The sequence below is a fragment of the Eurosta solidaginis genome, chromosome 4 (genome assembly GCF_040869045.1).
Source record: "Eurosta solidaginis isolate ZX-2024a chromosome 4, ASM4086904v1, whole genome shotgun sequence".
Taxonomy (NCBI): Eukaryota; Metazoa; Arthropoda; class Insecta; order Diptera; family Tephritidae; genus Eurosta; species Eurosta solidaginis.
The window spans coordinates 233,809,498-233,826,404 of record NC_090322.1 but is presented as its reverse complement, the minus strand read 5'-3'; the positions used below and the strand labels follow the sequence as shown (position 1 = coordinate 233,826,404).

The window sequence follows — 16,907 nt, the reverse complement described above, 5'->3', positions numbered from 1 at the left end:
TAACGAAATTGTAGACCTCTCCCCCTCCTTTACTAGCCCCTTTATGGTTTTACTGACTTTACGAAACCTTCAGTACAATTCATATACAATTTTTATTCGTATTATTCGATTTAAAGAGCTTCACTTACCAAACTCTTGTGAAATATAAACACAATATAATTTTCAAGAGAGAACAAAAATTTTAAAGATTTCATGAAAATACAAAGTAACAACTGTGCTATATATATATTTTTGTCTGACATATGTTTTACCATTGCATAGCGGATATAGATGTAGAGGCGAAGTATTTAACTCTGAAAATGTTTTTATTTCTAAACTTTCCTTTAAAGATCCAATTTCATACGATTGGAAATGTGAACAAAATTTATATATGAAAACTTCTTGACATAAAATATAAGCTATGCTATTTTGATACAAAAACATTTTTATTTTATATAACATAAATGCCCTGCTATGTAAGTTGGTGGACAAATAATATTTTTTTTGTATTTCATTCCACTATAAAGACTGTTCAGGTCGATATCGTATGTTTGAGTAATTTTAGAGAAATAGCGTTGTTTGGTAATATCAACAAATTCTTCTGACTGAAAGCTTATGATAGGATCGATTCCATTTCATTCAAAAGACTTGATAAATCCTAAATATAGTAGACAAAAAAATTAAAATTTTTACCAATAAGTTGCGCTTTAATTACTTTATTAAGACAGTCATGGACATTGCATACATCTAGAAGAAGGGATGGCGCTGGAGATGGACTATTAAGACTGCTTTCTTTCATCCATTTTCTAAAGTCCGACCTTAAGGAATCTTCTTCATATTCAATACCAAACTAAAAATAATTTCAAAGAAAAAATCATTTCAAAATGCTTGAGATAGGCTGCAAAGCACTTCTTACCTCTTTCTTTCTCCATGCAATGAGCTTGCTGCGAAACTTTGCCCGGAGGCCAATCGGTGGAATAGCCTCCTTTATGTCATCCTTGTCTAAATACTGAAGGCTTTCAAGAGTTACCTACGCATCTACACTTATATATACATATTTAGAATTAGAATTTTTTAATATTAATAATAATAGATAAACTTACTTTTGATAATGCATAATCTTTCAGCCATTCAATCAGCTTTTTTCTATCTTCTTCGTCATTGGCTTCATCGATGGACACAGTATTTTGGTAGCTTTCACTGAAATTCACATTTTCTAGTGCAAATTCTTTAACAATTTCACCTTGATGTTGCATTATTTTCACAATTTCACCATTTTTGGTGAATAAAATACCGTCTTAAATTTAATTTAATAGACATTTTTTAAAAGCACGTGTTATAATTTGCAACAAAGAACGATTCAGCTGATTGATTTCAAATGTTGCCATATTGATTTAAAAATTTTTCTTATTGATTCAATGCTTTGCAATTTTAACGTCATTGATCCATGTCGTCTCAGTATTGATTTAGTGTTGTGCAATATAGATTTAAAAATGTTTCAACTTAGCGTTAGACTCAATATCAAAAAATTCTTAAAATAATATGGTGCAACATTAAAATAAAGTTATTTCAATATTATTTTCGAAATAATTAATAAATATAATCAAATAAAAGTTGAAAATTGTTAAATTAATGTATTTCAATATTATTTTTCCCCTAAGTTGAAAGTTATTGAATTAATATGTCGCGTTCTTGTTTTTACAATGCACTTTTTGGCTCAGTGTTACGACAGGCATACCTTCCGCGGGTATATTCTAACCCCTAACCCGCTGGAGGGAGATTATTTGTCAAAACATACAGTTTGTACAACCTCTAAAGTCCCCCTGCCAAGAAAGCTAATTGCAGTTAGAATAAGAATACAAGTAAGAAGTCACTTCCAGTTAAAACTTGGTCACCTTAATGTACATATATATAGGAGTGTTTGTATACACTTATCCCAATTACGGACCGGTCGTGTCGGTTAACTCTATATTTTCTTTAGATACAAACAAAAACATTGGCCACAGCTGTCTTCTCCATTGCAACATTTGATACATGCAAAAAGTAAATAGCTGCTAGTAAATGCAAAGAGTTTATTACTGGTACAGTGATACTTTCTTTCAAGGGAGTACTGGTCAAGCTGCGCAATCTCTGGATAACACAAGTGTAGAAGTGGATTGTCATATACAAATGTGTATTCTCCATTTCATCTTACAATTATTCGTTTAGGCATTCCAGCTATACACGAAGCTGCATAAAATAAGTTTGAAGAACATTCCAACGAAAGCCTAATATATCTAGCGAAATGACTCGAGTTTTACCCAAAAAAGGGTTTTATTAAACGGCTTGACTCTGTGTAGCGAACAGAATTTTGTAATTGAAGTTTAAGTAACTTCCAGATAAGAGCTACAAGCTTGAAACTTGGAATATAGTTCAGAACCCTATGACAATGCAATAATAAAAAAAAATCCGATAGGTGGCGCATGGCTCGAGATATTAAAAAAAATCGTTGTAGTGGTCCGATTTGGCTCATATTTGGAACACATATTACATACGGGAATAGAAATCACTTATATTATAAATAAGTAAAAAAAATTTTAAGTTAACGGTTTTATTGAAAACAATACTTACATTAAGTAATAATAATACTAAAAGCTAGAAAATAATTAGGTAGGTCCTAGGTACTAAGTAGGTAAATTCAAGTAGCCTATAGTTATGCCTCGCGTGCAGCTGTTACTCCAGGCACCTTTGAGTGCTGTCAGTTGTTTCCTAAAGAGAGTAGTTTGTATGTTATAGAGCTGATTTATTTCAAGCAGTCTGTTGGGATGGTATACGTTAGAAATATAGCAGAAACTGTATACTTAGTTGGGTACTCCTGAAAACGGCTGACTCATAATCTTTGTGGTTGGGGGGATGGGCGGCTGACTCGTTAAGCTTTCAGTACCGCTTCTAATTTTTACTTAACAGCTATGGTCCAGTTGCAGAGCAGCTAGTTATCTTTTAAACTAACAGTTGATCTGTCATGAGTAAAAAACATAATTGCCTTGCGCAAGAGCGAGTTAGCAGTTCGCTCAGGATTAAGTAGTTGGGGCCAGCGAGCGAGGTCTGCGGTGTGCCATGTAGTATGACGTTGACACTATTAGACGATTCGGCTCTTGGTTTCTCTTATGCAGATGCCTCCTGTCTTTACTGCTGGGTTTTGCTTAGTAGGTGTACATGTACATATACGAGTACATCTGCTCTGCATGAAACTTTCTTGCACAATAGTTGTTGTTTTATATGCTGCATAAGTATTATAATGCTACCTTTGCATTTTGCGGCCTTCGCAATCTAACCCAATAAGCATTTTGAATCCATTAACATTTCAAAAGTATGTGCTAACTTACAAAAATCTCAATTCTAGAACGGTTGCTCCAGAATGCATATAAACGAATTATTGAGAGCGGATTACAAACTAAGTTAGGTTAATATTTAACTTGGAATTAATGCTTTTTCACAAACTACATATGTAAAACTTTATATGTACCTATATGCTCTAAAACCATCTTAAAAATGTACGGAATAGGATCGAAATGGTTCGTAAATCAGTTCGTAATTTTCTCAAACATTTCAGAATTGTTTTTCCTCTTTTGTTTATTGGGAAAGATTGTATTGGTTGTAGCTTTGTCCTACGCATTCATATATGTATATGGATATTTCCCTGAAACTGTCAAACATGTTTGTAAAAGTGCTTACACGTCAAAAATATTTTCACTGCTCATTAATAAAAAGAGAGAACAAACACCGAAAAAACCTCCTACTAAAAGAAATGTTCTCCATTTACCACTCTTTAACGCTCTTTCACTTTACCTTCACTACCTTAGAATCCCCAATCCTTTCCAACTCCATATATATATATTATAATTTCAATCCCAGTTATTAATCACAAAAAAATATCTCGTTTCTATATCAATGTGAGCAGCCGGGAATGCGAAACATGGTCATCTGCAGTACCAGGTTCCAACATAAAAATATACACCAAGCTACTTGGCTCAACGACATTGTTCCAGTGTCCTAGATGTGCTTACTCTACGAGGTCCAAATATCGAAATACGTACACGCCTCTATGCATCAAAGAAAGAGCAGGCAGTGGCAAAAGTTTGCCGTCAAAAAGCTGTTCACGACAGCTGACGATTACTACACTCGGCTCTCACACCTGCTCATGGCGATCAATCCTCGACCTGACGATGTGACAGGGCAGTGGAAGCATATTTCTCTCTCATTACGTACCACCGCTGCTGACACCTTTGGTTTCCAGCGAGCTCGCAAAAAATAAATGGTAAGATGTCGTGCTTCCTCGGCAAATAACGCTGCCTTTAGGGCCACGTTGCGTACGGGCGCGGCAACGCGCGGTATATTGTAGCGTTATCGCGGGGCGAAGAAGTAGAAGAGAGGTATATTCAGAAGAAAGAAACGTTTAGTAGAACGGCGTGAGTGCGAGGAGCTTCATACGCTGGCTGATAGGAATAATGCCCAAAAATTCTACCGAAAAATCCGGTGGATGATGTACGGGGAAGATTCCTGAGGGAATGGTAATAGCGAACTGGTAACAGGCGTACAGAGTATGCTTAAGTTGTGTAGCGAACACTTCTTCTCATTGCTAGCTAGCGAGGGAGAAGACGAACCTGATACCCGAATCGGTAACTCTGGAAAACCTTATAAGTGTGGCTTTAGACCTGGTAAATATATCTATATATCCAGCAAATATTCACGATATGCCAGATCCAGGAGAAGAGCCATGATAAGAGAATTGACTCTCACCATGTTTTCGTCGACTTCAAAGCAGCATTTGACAGCGGGAAAATAAGCTGCTATGTCTGAATTTAAGGTCCCTGCAAAGTTTATAAGGCTCTGCCAAATTACGTTGAGCAATACCACCAGCTCCGAAACTAACCGAGGCTTCAGACAAAGCGACTGCTGGAGAAGATAATTCTAGCAGCAGAACTGAACCTTGATGGTACAATCTATTATAAGAGATTACAACAACTGGCGTATCCTAATAATATTGATATAATTTATCCTAAGGAACTCGCTGGGAGTTGTGCCTTCTCTGGATAAGATAAAGAAGCAAACATAGTGGATCTTGCGGTAAGTGAGGATAACGCGAAGTACTTATGGCCATTTAATAAAGAATATACGCATTCCTGTGAGAGATCTCGTCTTTTTGGGAACCAACATTAAAAAAGTCCCCGAAACCTTATTGAAATTGGACCATACAACATCGCCCCCTTGCTGGGACAACAAATTTTCCACAAGAATCCCAGAGAGGAACGAGTGGACAAACTGCGTGGAGCCGGGATCACACGAAATCTCCGTGTTTACAGATTGCTCTAAACTAAACAACAGAGTCGGCAGCGGAATATTCTCGGAGAAGCTCAATCTAAGCGAGAGCTTTCGCCTACCCGATGACTGCAGTGTTTTTCAGGCTGAACTCATAGCTATCTGGGAAGCCCGCCATCTTGCTTACCTGCAGGTGACCAATTCTATATCAATTTTCTCTGACAGCCAAGCTGCCATAAAATCCCTGCAATGCAGTAACATCTCGTCACTAGTGGCATTGAAGTGCAGAGAAACCCTCAACATACTAGCTGAAAATTGCAACCTAAGCATAATATGGGTTCCTGGCCACTGTGACATCTCAGGAAACTGCGCCGCGGATGAGCTAGCTAGGGAAAGCACCAACTTGCAAACAATAACCTCCGCTGGTTGGGCCAGCCCTCCTCTAAACACTTGCAAATACAACCTGCGATCTCTTTTCATGGATCAGGCAAACGCCAGATGGGCGAGGTAACCTACATGTAGTATATCCAAGCAAATCTGGCCTAAGCTGGATGAAAAGAGATCGCGATCGGTGATATTGTTAAACCGTATCTCTATAAGCCCACTAGTGGGCCTTCTTACAGGTCACTGTCTCATGGGCACTCACGGTGCCTATATGGGCCTGCAGACAAATGACTTCTGTCGCAGCTGTAGGGACGAGGAGGAGATAGAAAGCGTTGAGCACTATCTGTGCCACTGTCCCGCACTGTCAAAAACCAGGTACCAATGCCTCCACAGACACTCTTTTGGGTGCCTTGCGGAGCTTGAATCTATAAACCCAAACGACATCTTGCGTTTCATTAGGCAAACGCGCTGGTTTAGCCTCACTGGGGTCTAAACTTTCTTCTTCTTCGAAAGTAGGGTAACAGGAAATAGGGGCCCCCGCGTGATAGCACAACGGGCCACAACGGCCTACGTGAGTCTCCGCTCGGACAGCGGAGGCAGCCACTCTAACCTAACCTAACCTAACATTAAAAAAAAAAAACAATAGCAGTTTGGAAATCAAACTATGAATAACTCTTGCCATCAAGTGCTACTTTGGACTGAGTAGGCAATTGAAAAGTAAAGTCCTCTCGACGAAAAAAAAATCACGTTATACAAGTCGCTCATCATACCTGTATTGATGCATAGTTTGGAATCGGGGGAAGATGAGATTGCTCTTGTAGTAATCGAGAGAAAAGTTCTCCGGAAGAACTGAGGTAAAGGTGGATACGACGGAAGACTTGACCTCCCTTGATGCTCCCCTTTGGCGTCAGTTATTGGCAAACAGACATAGCTGGCGTGACTTGTTACGGAACGTACGAAACCGCTTGAGCGGTTAACCGCCAATTAATGATGATGATTATAGTTTACAAAATATGTAAGCAATTATTTGTCTTGTTTAGTGAGATCGTGATTCGCTAAACACTTGAATGGCCAAGTCGAAATAAATTTCAACCGATAAGCCTGAAGATCTATTTATATTTACAGACGCAACTCATCAATATGAGAAAAACCATTCCAACGAGACCAATACAGATTCGGCATTTCCTACGGACATTATTTTAACTTTAAGATTCATGCTATGGTAACGAATTGGAAGGCGAATTGGGCTGCATCTACAATCTAGGAGAGACATTTTTCATTTATTTTCTTGTACTACAGTGCAATACTGAGCATGGATTTATATGTTTCAGAATCACAGGCTTTACTTCATTTTATTTGTCACGTTTCAATTTGCTTACGACATTTTCTCTACTGAGTCTTCCCCACAAGAAATTTGTATGAATTACTTTCTTTCTAACCCGATTAACTTTATCCTAAAGTTATATAAAAGTCACGCCAGAAATCCTGGAAATACCCATAAAGTGTATCTATGTGTAAAAATGCTATTTTATCGCTGTTGCTGCTACTGTGTTGTTGTCATCCATCATCATTATCATCATCAATAGCGAATAAGCAGCAATAAGCAGTCGGAACAACCGGCAGCAAGCACCGAACGCATTTCAATTGCAGCTGGAAGAACAGTTGGTGTTTTACTTTGTCATCGTAAACGTGTTCATTTGGTGCGCTACTTGCGATTCCCGTGTTGCTTGTTCCATCGAGGTAGTGGCATACATATACATATACATACCTAATGTGTATTATATGTATATTAAGATATATAGAGAGCTACCTGCGCTACTTAAGTTTTTAGCATATTAAATTCAAAAATAAAATTTCGCCTAAGTTGGTAAGTAAATTAGCTGCAAAGTCAATGGCTGACTTATTAATGTGGAAAAGTTTTATTTCATTTTTGGCTGCATTTCTTTAAAAAAAAATTTTGCGAAAAAGTGTGTTTCTATTATACATACATAAAAATATTTGTGTAGGTATTTGGAATGTTTTGTTATTTTGCGTATTTCTTTTCATATTTATTTTCTTATTTGTTTACAGCATTTGTTTTACCTTCTCTGCGTTTACTTCTCCGCTCTCAGCTTGGTGTTTTTGTGCCTTTCGTGACGTATGTTGCTTTCCATTTTTTGTTGCTTTACCTACAATCGCGAAAAACAGCTGTGAATATGTACACAATTTTTGTTTCTTTCATTTTATTTGATTTATTTTTATTTCTTATTTAAGTTTCTTGAAAACGTTTCTTTTTTCGCACTTTTGCTTCTTCTTGCTAAGCGTTTTGTTATATACTTTAATAAAACAACGCAAAAAGACGCTTTCTAATCGCATTTATTTATTTATTTTTAGTTACTCATAAAATGCGTTTTTCTCTCTCGCAAGCGCTTTGCGAAAATCTCTTATCGCGCTGTTGGTGGCTAATTATTACTCATACGCCACTCCTTCTAGGGAAAGGGAAATTGATGTTGCCAACTCGCCAAAGTGTCTAACTGTAACTTTAAGTTGTATGTGTATATGAGTGTGCGGTTTGCCATTGATCCATTTGTTCATCTCATATATGTATGTACATATGTTTTTATTCTGCATTAAAACCCCGTCACATAAGCAGTTTTTAAACGGTTTTATTTAGCTTGACTTGACAGGCAGGCCGCATGCACGGCCGTTGTGAACGAACTTTGTAATTGAAATTTAAGTAACTTCCCGATAAGCTACAAGCTGGAAACTTGGAATATGTTCAGAACCCGATGACAATGCAATAATAGAAAAAATCGCCGCTAGGGGGCGCAAGGATCGAGATATTCACAAAAATCGTCTTTGTGGTCCGAGTTGGCTCATATTTGTAACACACAATACATACAAGAATAGAAAGCGACCTATGAAAAAAAATCGCCGCTAGGTGGCGCGATCGAGATATTAAAAAAAAGTCGTATTTGTGGTCCGATTTGGTCCATATTTGGAACACATAATACATACAAGAATAGGAAGCGACCTATGAAAAAAATCACGGCTAGGTGGCGCAAGGATCGAGATATTCAAAAAATCGTATTTGTGGTCCGATTTGGCTCATATTTGGAACACATAATACATACAAGAATAAAAAGCGACCTGTCAAAAAATCGCCGCTAGCTGGCGCAAGGATCCAGATATTCACAAAAATCCTTTTTGTGGTCCGATTTGGCTCATATTTGGAACACATAGTACATACAAGAATAGAAAGCGACCCATGAAAAAAATCGTCGCTAGGTGGCGCAAAGATCGAGATATTAAAAAAAAACGTATTTGTGGTCCGATTTGGTCCATATTTGGAATACATAGTACATACAAGATTAGAAACCGACTTATGAAAAAAATTGCCGCTAGGTGATACAAAGTTCGAGATATTCAAAAAAAATCGTATTTGTGGTCCGATTTGGTCCATATTTGGAACACATAATACATACATACATGAATAGAAAGCGACCTATGATGTCCGGTTTGGCTCATATTTGGAACAAATATTACATACAGTCCGGTAGAAGTGACATCAAAATATTTTGGAGTTGGAGGAGGGACAAGCATACGTGGCGCAGAGTCGAGTAAAGTCTTTGGAAGGATTATGTATTGAGGACTTAGATAGTAACAAATTGTCAGGAAAGAGTCCTTGTAATAATGAGGCATTAAATGAACTAAATAGAATGAGAAATAATGGACAATTAAATAAAGACTAAAAACTTGAAAATAAAATAATTAAAAAAAATTGTTTAAGTTAAATGGTTTTATTGAAAATAATACTTACATGAAGTAATAATAATACTAAAAGCTAGAAAATAATTAGGTAGGTCCTAGGTACTAGCCATCACACTCCTCATCAATCTAGGGCGTTGATCAGACAATTAAATAAAAGCGTTGAACGCGTCAAATTTTCTACTGATAGTCATATAAGAGCAAGACCAATTGAACCTTAATCAGGTTATGCTACGCCTCACATTTTTAGAAATTTTACGCGCCCAACGCTTTTATTTAATTGTCTGATCAACGCCCTAGATTGATGAGGAGTGTGATGACTAGTACCTAGGACCTACCTAATTATTTTCTAAGTATTTTTTTCAATAAAACCGTTTAACTTAAAAATTTTTTTTAATTATTTTATTTCATATACATATGTATTTATGTAGATGCGTTTAACTCAATGTTATGCATTATGAGTAGATTGCACGTATTTCTTGGGAGAACGGTAGATTGAACGACACTGGCGCCACCTGACATGAAAAAGTAGCCAACTTGCAACTTTTGTTGCAAGTCAAGCATAAGAAGAATAATTTGCTAAAGGTGCTGGCACACTTTGCAAGTGAAATAATTTTTCCCACTCGTTGGTAATTTTTCTAACATTTTAACTGTGAAAAACCGCAACTAACCAGATGAATACGACGCAAAATATGTTTGAAAGTATATTTCTTGTATGATTGGAATGTTTATAACAGTGATTCGCAAAACTTTGTATGTGAATTGCCAAAGCAAAATAAACTTCAATTGCCAAGTCTGAAGTTCCTTCATATTTACAAACGCAAGAGCTTGTGTGATTGTGGCGATGTTACTGGAAAGCATTGCGTTGAACGTATCTATGTATGTGAAAAACTGTATTGTGTCTCGGCCATTAGTCATTTGGGTTCTTTCACGTCCAGTTAAGAGTTATGAGTTCATCGAACTATTTTCTTTCTTTGTTTATCGGTTATTCTTTATTGTTCATTTCAAATACAAATGTATTGTGCCGTTGTCCTTTTACAGTTATTATTGCGTTTAATTATATTGCTACATATACATACATGTGATAACCGTTATGTATTTGAGTTAAGTATTCGAACAAGTAGCTCACGTGTGGGTATACGTGTTTGCCTTTACACAAACAGCTGTGTTCATTAAAATGGGAGAACTTTCATTGTTCAGAAAATGGGAAAACTGATCGCCTCCTCCAGATACGCCAATGCAAATTTTATTATTTACGAAGGTAAAACAAAAACAATTATTTTTACGAGGTATTTTCTGGCTAAAAAGGGCGAAACTTATACCGTAGAGGTTCCAATCAGATTGAGCCAGATTAAAAGAAGGCAAGAGTGAGAAAAGTGCGGGTTGCAGGAGAAACCATCGAGTACGTTGTGTGCTCGTGTCCTGCACTCTTCAGGCTAAAACTCCAGCTATTTCAAAAATATCAGGTTTGGCGTTAAGTGCCAGACAGTGCTGCCTGCATTATATTCAAACAGTCTACATGGCTAAGTTCTACTGAAAAAATTCCATACATTCAAACCCAACCGAATAAAACGCCATTAATAAATTTGACTTTCTGAACAGGTTAAAGAATAATTGAGTGCCGAAAGTTCAGTTTAGATCAATCATGAGTGTTTTAGCAGGATAGTGATCCCGAAATCACTGCGAAAGTTGTCAAAGAACGGATGCTCTATTGCGCCCCAAGTAGTAAGATCATCCTCCGCAGTAAATGAATAGAAGTAAATGGAAAACACACAAAGTACTGGAAATTGACAACCTGTTCCTTTGTACACTCTCTTTTGACACCAAAAATATGAAGTATTTCCGATATTCGCCCCTATCCTTTATTGTTGTAAGAGTTTTGTTGTTGTTTTTCATTAAATAAGACAGTATTACATATCATTTTCAAAAACTATAAAATGTTCCATTGTGTCACCCAGAAAACATTTAAAAAGAGGTAATATTGTTACTTTCCACGTATGTACACTTTATATTCATGTCTATCGTTGGAAATCTCTAAATAGTTTTAGATAAGATCCGGAAAGGAACCGGGAATCGGTTTATAACCAATACTCAAAAAAAACTTTTTTTATCCGTAACTCACAGTTTGGGGGTGACCCGTGGAAAATCTTCTATGCATTCATTCTTAAACCGTAAAGATCTACTAGACAAATATAATCACCTGGCATATTTGTATCCACTAAATATTATTCACATGGTCATGCATCGTGCATTTCAATATCGTGACCATCCTTGTCAAAAAAGGGAGTTATTCTATTATAATTACCAGAACTGTTCGTGAGAGACGTAATTACTGTAATAATTTAAAAAAATTTATAAACATGAGATTTTAACATGAAAGGTGACTCGGTCAGTACATCAGTAAAGATAAGTTGTTTATAATTGCTAAACCTGTCAGAGAATAATATTAATTCATACCTTAATCCATATATGCATATGTACGTCTACTTAAAAACTAACTGAATTTGAATATCTCCCTTTTTCGTTGTTATTTAGAATTTGTTTTCCCTCATAATTTCAAGTCAGTATGTACGTACATATACCCAAATCGTACGTTCTGAATATGAAATTGAGTTTACATGCAATAAAGCTGACAGTTGTTATCTTATCTGTTATCACTTCAACTGACTTAAACGATGAAAACCTTATGACCACTTCACAACGAATTTCCAACTCATCTATTGCGATATTCTACTTATTGCGTTAAAGTGTTATATTTCATTATGGTGATGACTTCTATTGAAAGATTAACGAAATATTAATAGATAACGAAATATAACGACATATGTCACAGAAAAAGATATACACTCCTGCTCAAACTAATAGGTACACAATTTAAAATGGAAGCACAGCTCGGCCTCTCCAGGCACATTATAGAGGTTTTGCGCTCCATTTATGAGGAAACAGCCAGTCAGGTATGGATGGATGGAGTGCTTTCAGATCCGCTTACTGTTAACCACGGTGTACGGCAAGGTTGTTTGCTGAGTCCAACTCTGTTCTCTTTATACATCAACGATTTAAGTGGTAGTCTCTCCGGCGGTGTAAAGATTGCTGACACAACAGTGAAAGTACTTATGTATGCCGACGATATCGTTCTTTTAGCTGACTCTGTCACTGTCTTACAGAAAATGATAAATGAGATTTACGTGTATAGTACGCAGTGGGGTTTGAGAGTTAACCTGATCGTTGGTTTTTTGGTAGCGAGTTTATTGATATTGTAAATCACTACAAGTATTTGGGAGTTCTATTGAATTACAAACTATCCTTTACAAAGCACCTCGAGACAAATCTAGCTGAGGTTAAAACAGCGATAAATGCTATCTGGTCAAAGTACATAAATAACCCTAGCATTTGTATCTCAAATAAGATGAAAATTTTCGACGCAGCATGTAGGTCCATTATGTTTTATGGTGCGCAAGTCTGGGGTGTTTATAAGTTTAAATGCGTAGGGAAACTAGTTCGCTTCTTTTTAAAAAAGTTAATGTTTTTACCAGCTAATATACCAAACTATATGTTACACCTTGAATCAGGTTTATCGTCGTTATTAAGTCACACCTTACGCATTCACATGCTTTATATTGCGCGCTGTTTAAGTTGGCCAGCAAATAGACTGCTCCGAGTTGTAGCAAAGGAGACAGTGAGACAAGGGTCGTACTGGGTCAAAAAGTGGAGAAACGTTTATGAAAGTGTCGATATGGTGCCTCTGTCTGACTTTTCTTCCGCATCGCTTAATATGAGCATACCAATTTTACTACAGAAATTGTTTCAAAAATAGTTTCTATGCCGGTAGTTCTTTTCAGTCATCACATGATCTTTATTCCGACTTGCTCCCTATGTACTCTACCTATTTTAACGATGAGTATTCTACATACGCCATAAGTCTAATTTTCCGAGCAAGGGATTGCTTGCTAAATCTTTATGCTCGATGTTTTAAAAATGTTTTTTCCAAAACCTGTTCTATGTGCAATTTATGTGTACCCGAAGACACCTATCACTTCACTGGGGTATGTCCTATATATGTATAAAGACATACGGTTTAATTATTTTGGTGAGAACTACAAATGGATCTATTCGTAGATTATACTTATTTAGACTTCTAAAAACATTTAATTAAGAAATAGCGAACATACAACAGAAAATACTTTTTTAAAAAATTTATACAATATTAAGAAAATGAAATAGAACTTTCAAAAGTTTTTTTTTTGTAAAAGATGGTGGAAGAAAATAACTCTAGAAAGCACGAAAAAAATGCAATTTTTCTATAGATGCGTATAGACGAAAATTCTGAACAGTTTTTACATTAAATTCTAAAAACTCAGATACATTTTTGAGCTACTTCTAGCCTACACAGTACTATACTCGAGTAAAATGGGCTAAAAACATATACGTATGTAATACTCCTATATTGCTAATAGAAAACGCTCGCAACGAGTTTTGAATTCGAAATCAAAACAAGACAGCCTACAAAATGTTTGTGATTGTAGCAGCATAAGGGTGACAAGAAAAAATTGAAATTTAGGTACATGCGATTATTAAATACAAAAACAATAACATTCAAACAGCAATATATCGGCACTCTTATGCAGGGCCGTAGAGAGAAAATCCGGGCCCGGGACGAAAGAATTTACGGGCCCCCTATAAAAAATCCACTAATACATTTGATTAATTTAAATTAATGACGTCTCATTCATAAATCATTATTGATGGATTACATCAAACAAATATTTGCCACATCAACTAAGTGATTTTTGGACTAAGAGATGAAAATAAAATTAACACAGAATATTTACTATTTATACTATTATATTGTAACGCAGAAATAAAATTCTCTTTTTAAAGCCACATATTGTTTCAGATAATCTTTTCTAGTAATTTGGTAATATTTTAATTTATTTCTGATAAATTTAATGATGATTATAAATTTTAATTATTCGGATATCAAAGAATGGCTTTTCTTGCTTTTTTCGCTGCAACATTTTTTATAAAAATATCAAAATTTAACTGTCTTGCCAAAACGGATTCAACACAAAGCTTGGCAATTCCTGAAACTCGCTCTTGAGATGAACACGATCTATGAAAGTTTTTGATTCTTGAAAGGACGCTGAAGGAACGTTCTGCACTAGCTACAGTGACAGGTATAGTGCAAAAGATACGTAAAGCAACACAAATGTTGGGGAGAATTGTATACAGATTTTGAACATAGATGGCATTTAGCAATTCCGATGGTGACAGACCTTTATCAAACTTTGCTTCGTAAATGCGCTTCAAGTGAATTATTTCGTTGACTTCTTCAGATCGCAAAAACTCATTCACGGTACCGATATCGAAGTCGTTTAAATAATCTGGACTTTGATACACAGTTGGTGGTATTGTTGGAAGGCTTTTTGAAGATTAACCTTCATAAGTGTCGCCACGAATACTTTACGATTTCGGATTCATGTAAACATATATTTTTGTTTGATGTTTTTATTGTCTCCTCAGGCCCAGACAAAAATCATTATCAAGATTCGTTGCTTTTGAAATTCGGCTTAAAATTTGCACATGGAACAACTAAAGACTCCTGAATTAAAAAGAAATGTCTTAGTACCTCTAAATCGCGGGCCCCCTGAGAAACCCCGGGCCCGGGGTTATAATAAATAAATATACAGCAGCAACCAACAGGAGCATTTTTTTTCAAATTTCGTCAATTAAATAAATTTTAGAGTTTTTTTTCTCGATATTTTAAGAAAAAACTTTTATGAATTTTGTAAATGAAACTATGCGAACCCATCTCAAAACCGTTTTCGGAAAAATTCGAAAATTCTACATGATTTTACGAAACCTTCGGACTTTTTATTTGGAGCTCTTCGAACTTTTTTGATTAAGTATACAGTTTTGTAAACCATTTTTTTAACGGTTTTTTCCGATGGCTGTTTCAGATTTTCTTCCATATAACAAAAAATTTACAACTGTTGTGGAGCAAAAAATTTTCAAAATCAATCCGAATTTTAGGAGACTATTACTTGTACTTGGTTAGACTAAAATTGATTGGGCTAAAAAATTCAGAGTATGTCCCACAAAAACTTCAAAATTTTCGTTAAACTTTTCTCGAAATTCATCGAAGTGATTTAATTAATGGAATTTAATACAAATTGCCTTTGCTGTTTTTCTATTACTCTGTTGCTTACGAATACACTTTCAAAATTTGTTCCTATAATTATGAGCAGAAGTGTCAGTACATTAAGCGCAAGCTCTCCATATTCGAAACATACCCTTCATCGGCTCTAGCTTAAGGCATTTATTGGTGTTAAATGTTGCAGAGAGATCTTATCATTTTATTAGATATACATCCTACGAGTATACAATCTCGTCTGAATTGCCTAGTTTATCCACTCAACCTTGGCTTATTAAAATCAGTTTGCGTAGCCTTATTGGCATACGTTATAAATCTGTAATCGCATTTCGGGAAACTCTTCCAAAAGTTCATTGAGATAACAAATCGGTTGCTTCTGCACGCTTGAGTTTCAGTGACCTGATTGCCTCTAGTAGGGTACGATTAGGTTAGAGATATACGTCGCCGATAAACGCCGCCGCCGCCGCTGATTTTGGTCGTTTTTCGCACGCCGCCACCGAATGTCAAAAATATCGGCGCGGCAAAACCTTCCCAAGACAGTCGAACTAATGACCGTGTGTGTTACTACCCTAACTTAGTGGACAGTCCAACAAGTCTGAAAACTGAAGCTACGCGGCCATCCATAATGAGCTCTTATATCATAAGGCCGGTAAACAGCAGTTAACATCTTTCAACTTAAAATCGGTCGACTTTCATCCTAAAATATCGTTTTGATTTAACCGAGACTATTGAAATCAATGTTGTGAACACAAACGTCTGCAAACTTTGGTCCACATTTTAAAAATTGTATCCAGGGTCCTTGTAAAATTAATTAATTAATTATGGAGAAGTGCCGAGGATTATACGATTTTCACCCATTAGTTACGCAATGACATCCACTTATTACTGCTTATGATTTCGAGGACGGCATCCTTGGCCGAATAGTCGTTCCCTAACGTTTCAAGGTGTTTCTCTGGTGTAGCTAGACAGCATAGCGCGGAGCTACACCTAGAGCTTCTACGAAAGTGACGTCGACGAAGGTATGATGTGCTGGCATATGGTATGAGGGTCAGGAGGCGTGGTAGCGACTGGTGGTTGGGATTGCTACTGTTCGCACATGATTTAAAGAAATTGTGTTCGCGACGATTGTTAGGAGTTAACCCCAGGTGAAACTACGCTTTACACGAGCTATACAGACAAAAGTGTGACCATTTTATGTATCTCTATTTCTTTTCAGCAAACGCAGCAGTACCAATTCCAAAGACCGGGGTTAGGTTCGAAGCCTCTCTGAAGTAAGCGAACGAGGCACAATCCCTTCGCAAAGAGCTACTTCTGAAAATTTTTAACCGATCTGTGAGATTTTGAGGCA

The 16,907-nt window shown here is 36.4% G+C and overlaps 1 protein-coding gene across 3 annotated transcripts in view; it reads left to right on the top strand.

Annotated features, from left to right (window-relative positions):
• The window catches only part of Ypel (Yippee-like), a 94,891-nt gene that overhangs the window by 57,964 nt on the left and 20,020 nt on the right, over window positions 1–16,907 (top strand). Inside the window, exon 1 of one of the 3 annotated variants that reach the window (XM_067785036.1) lies at window positions 7,335–7,528. The exons of the other annotated variants lie outside the window; for them this stretch is intronic. The gene's annotated coding sequence lies outside the window, so the exon portion shown is untranslated. Of the gene's footprint in view, window positions 1–7,334; window positions 7,529–16,907 lie in introns of those variants that run through there. 3 annotated transcript variants of the gene reach the window in all.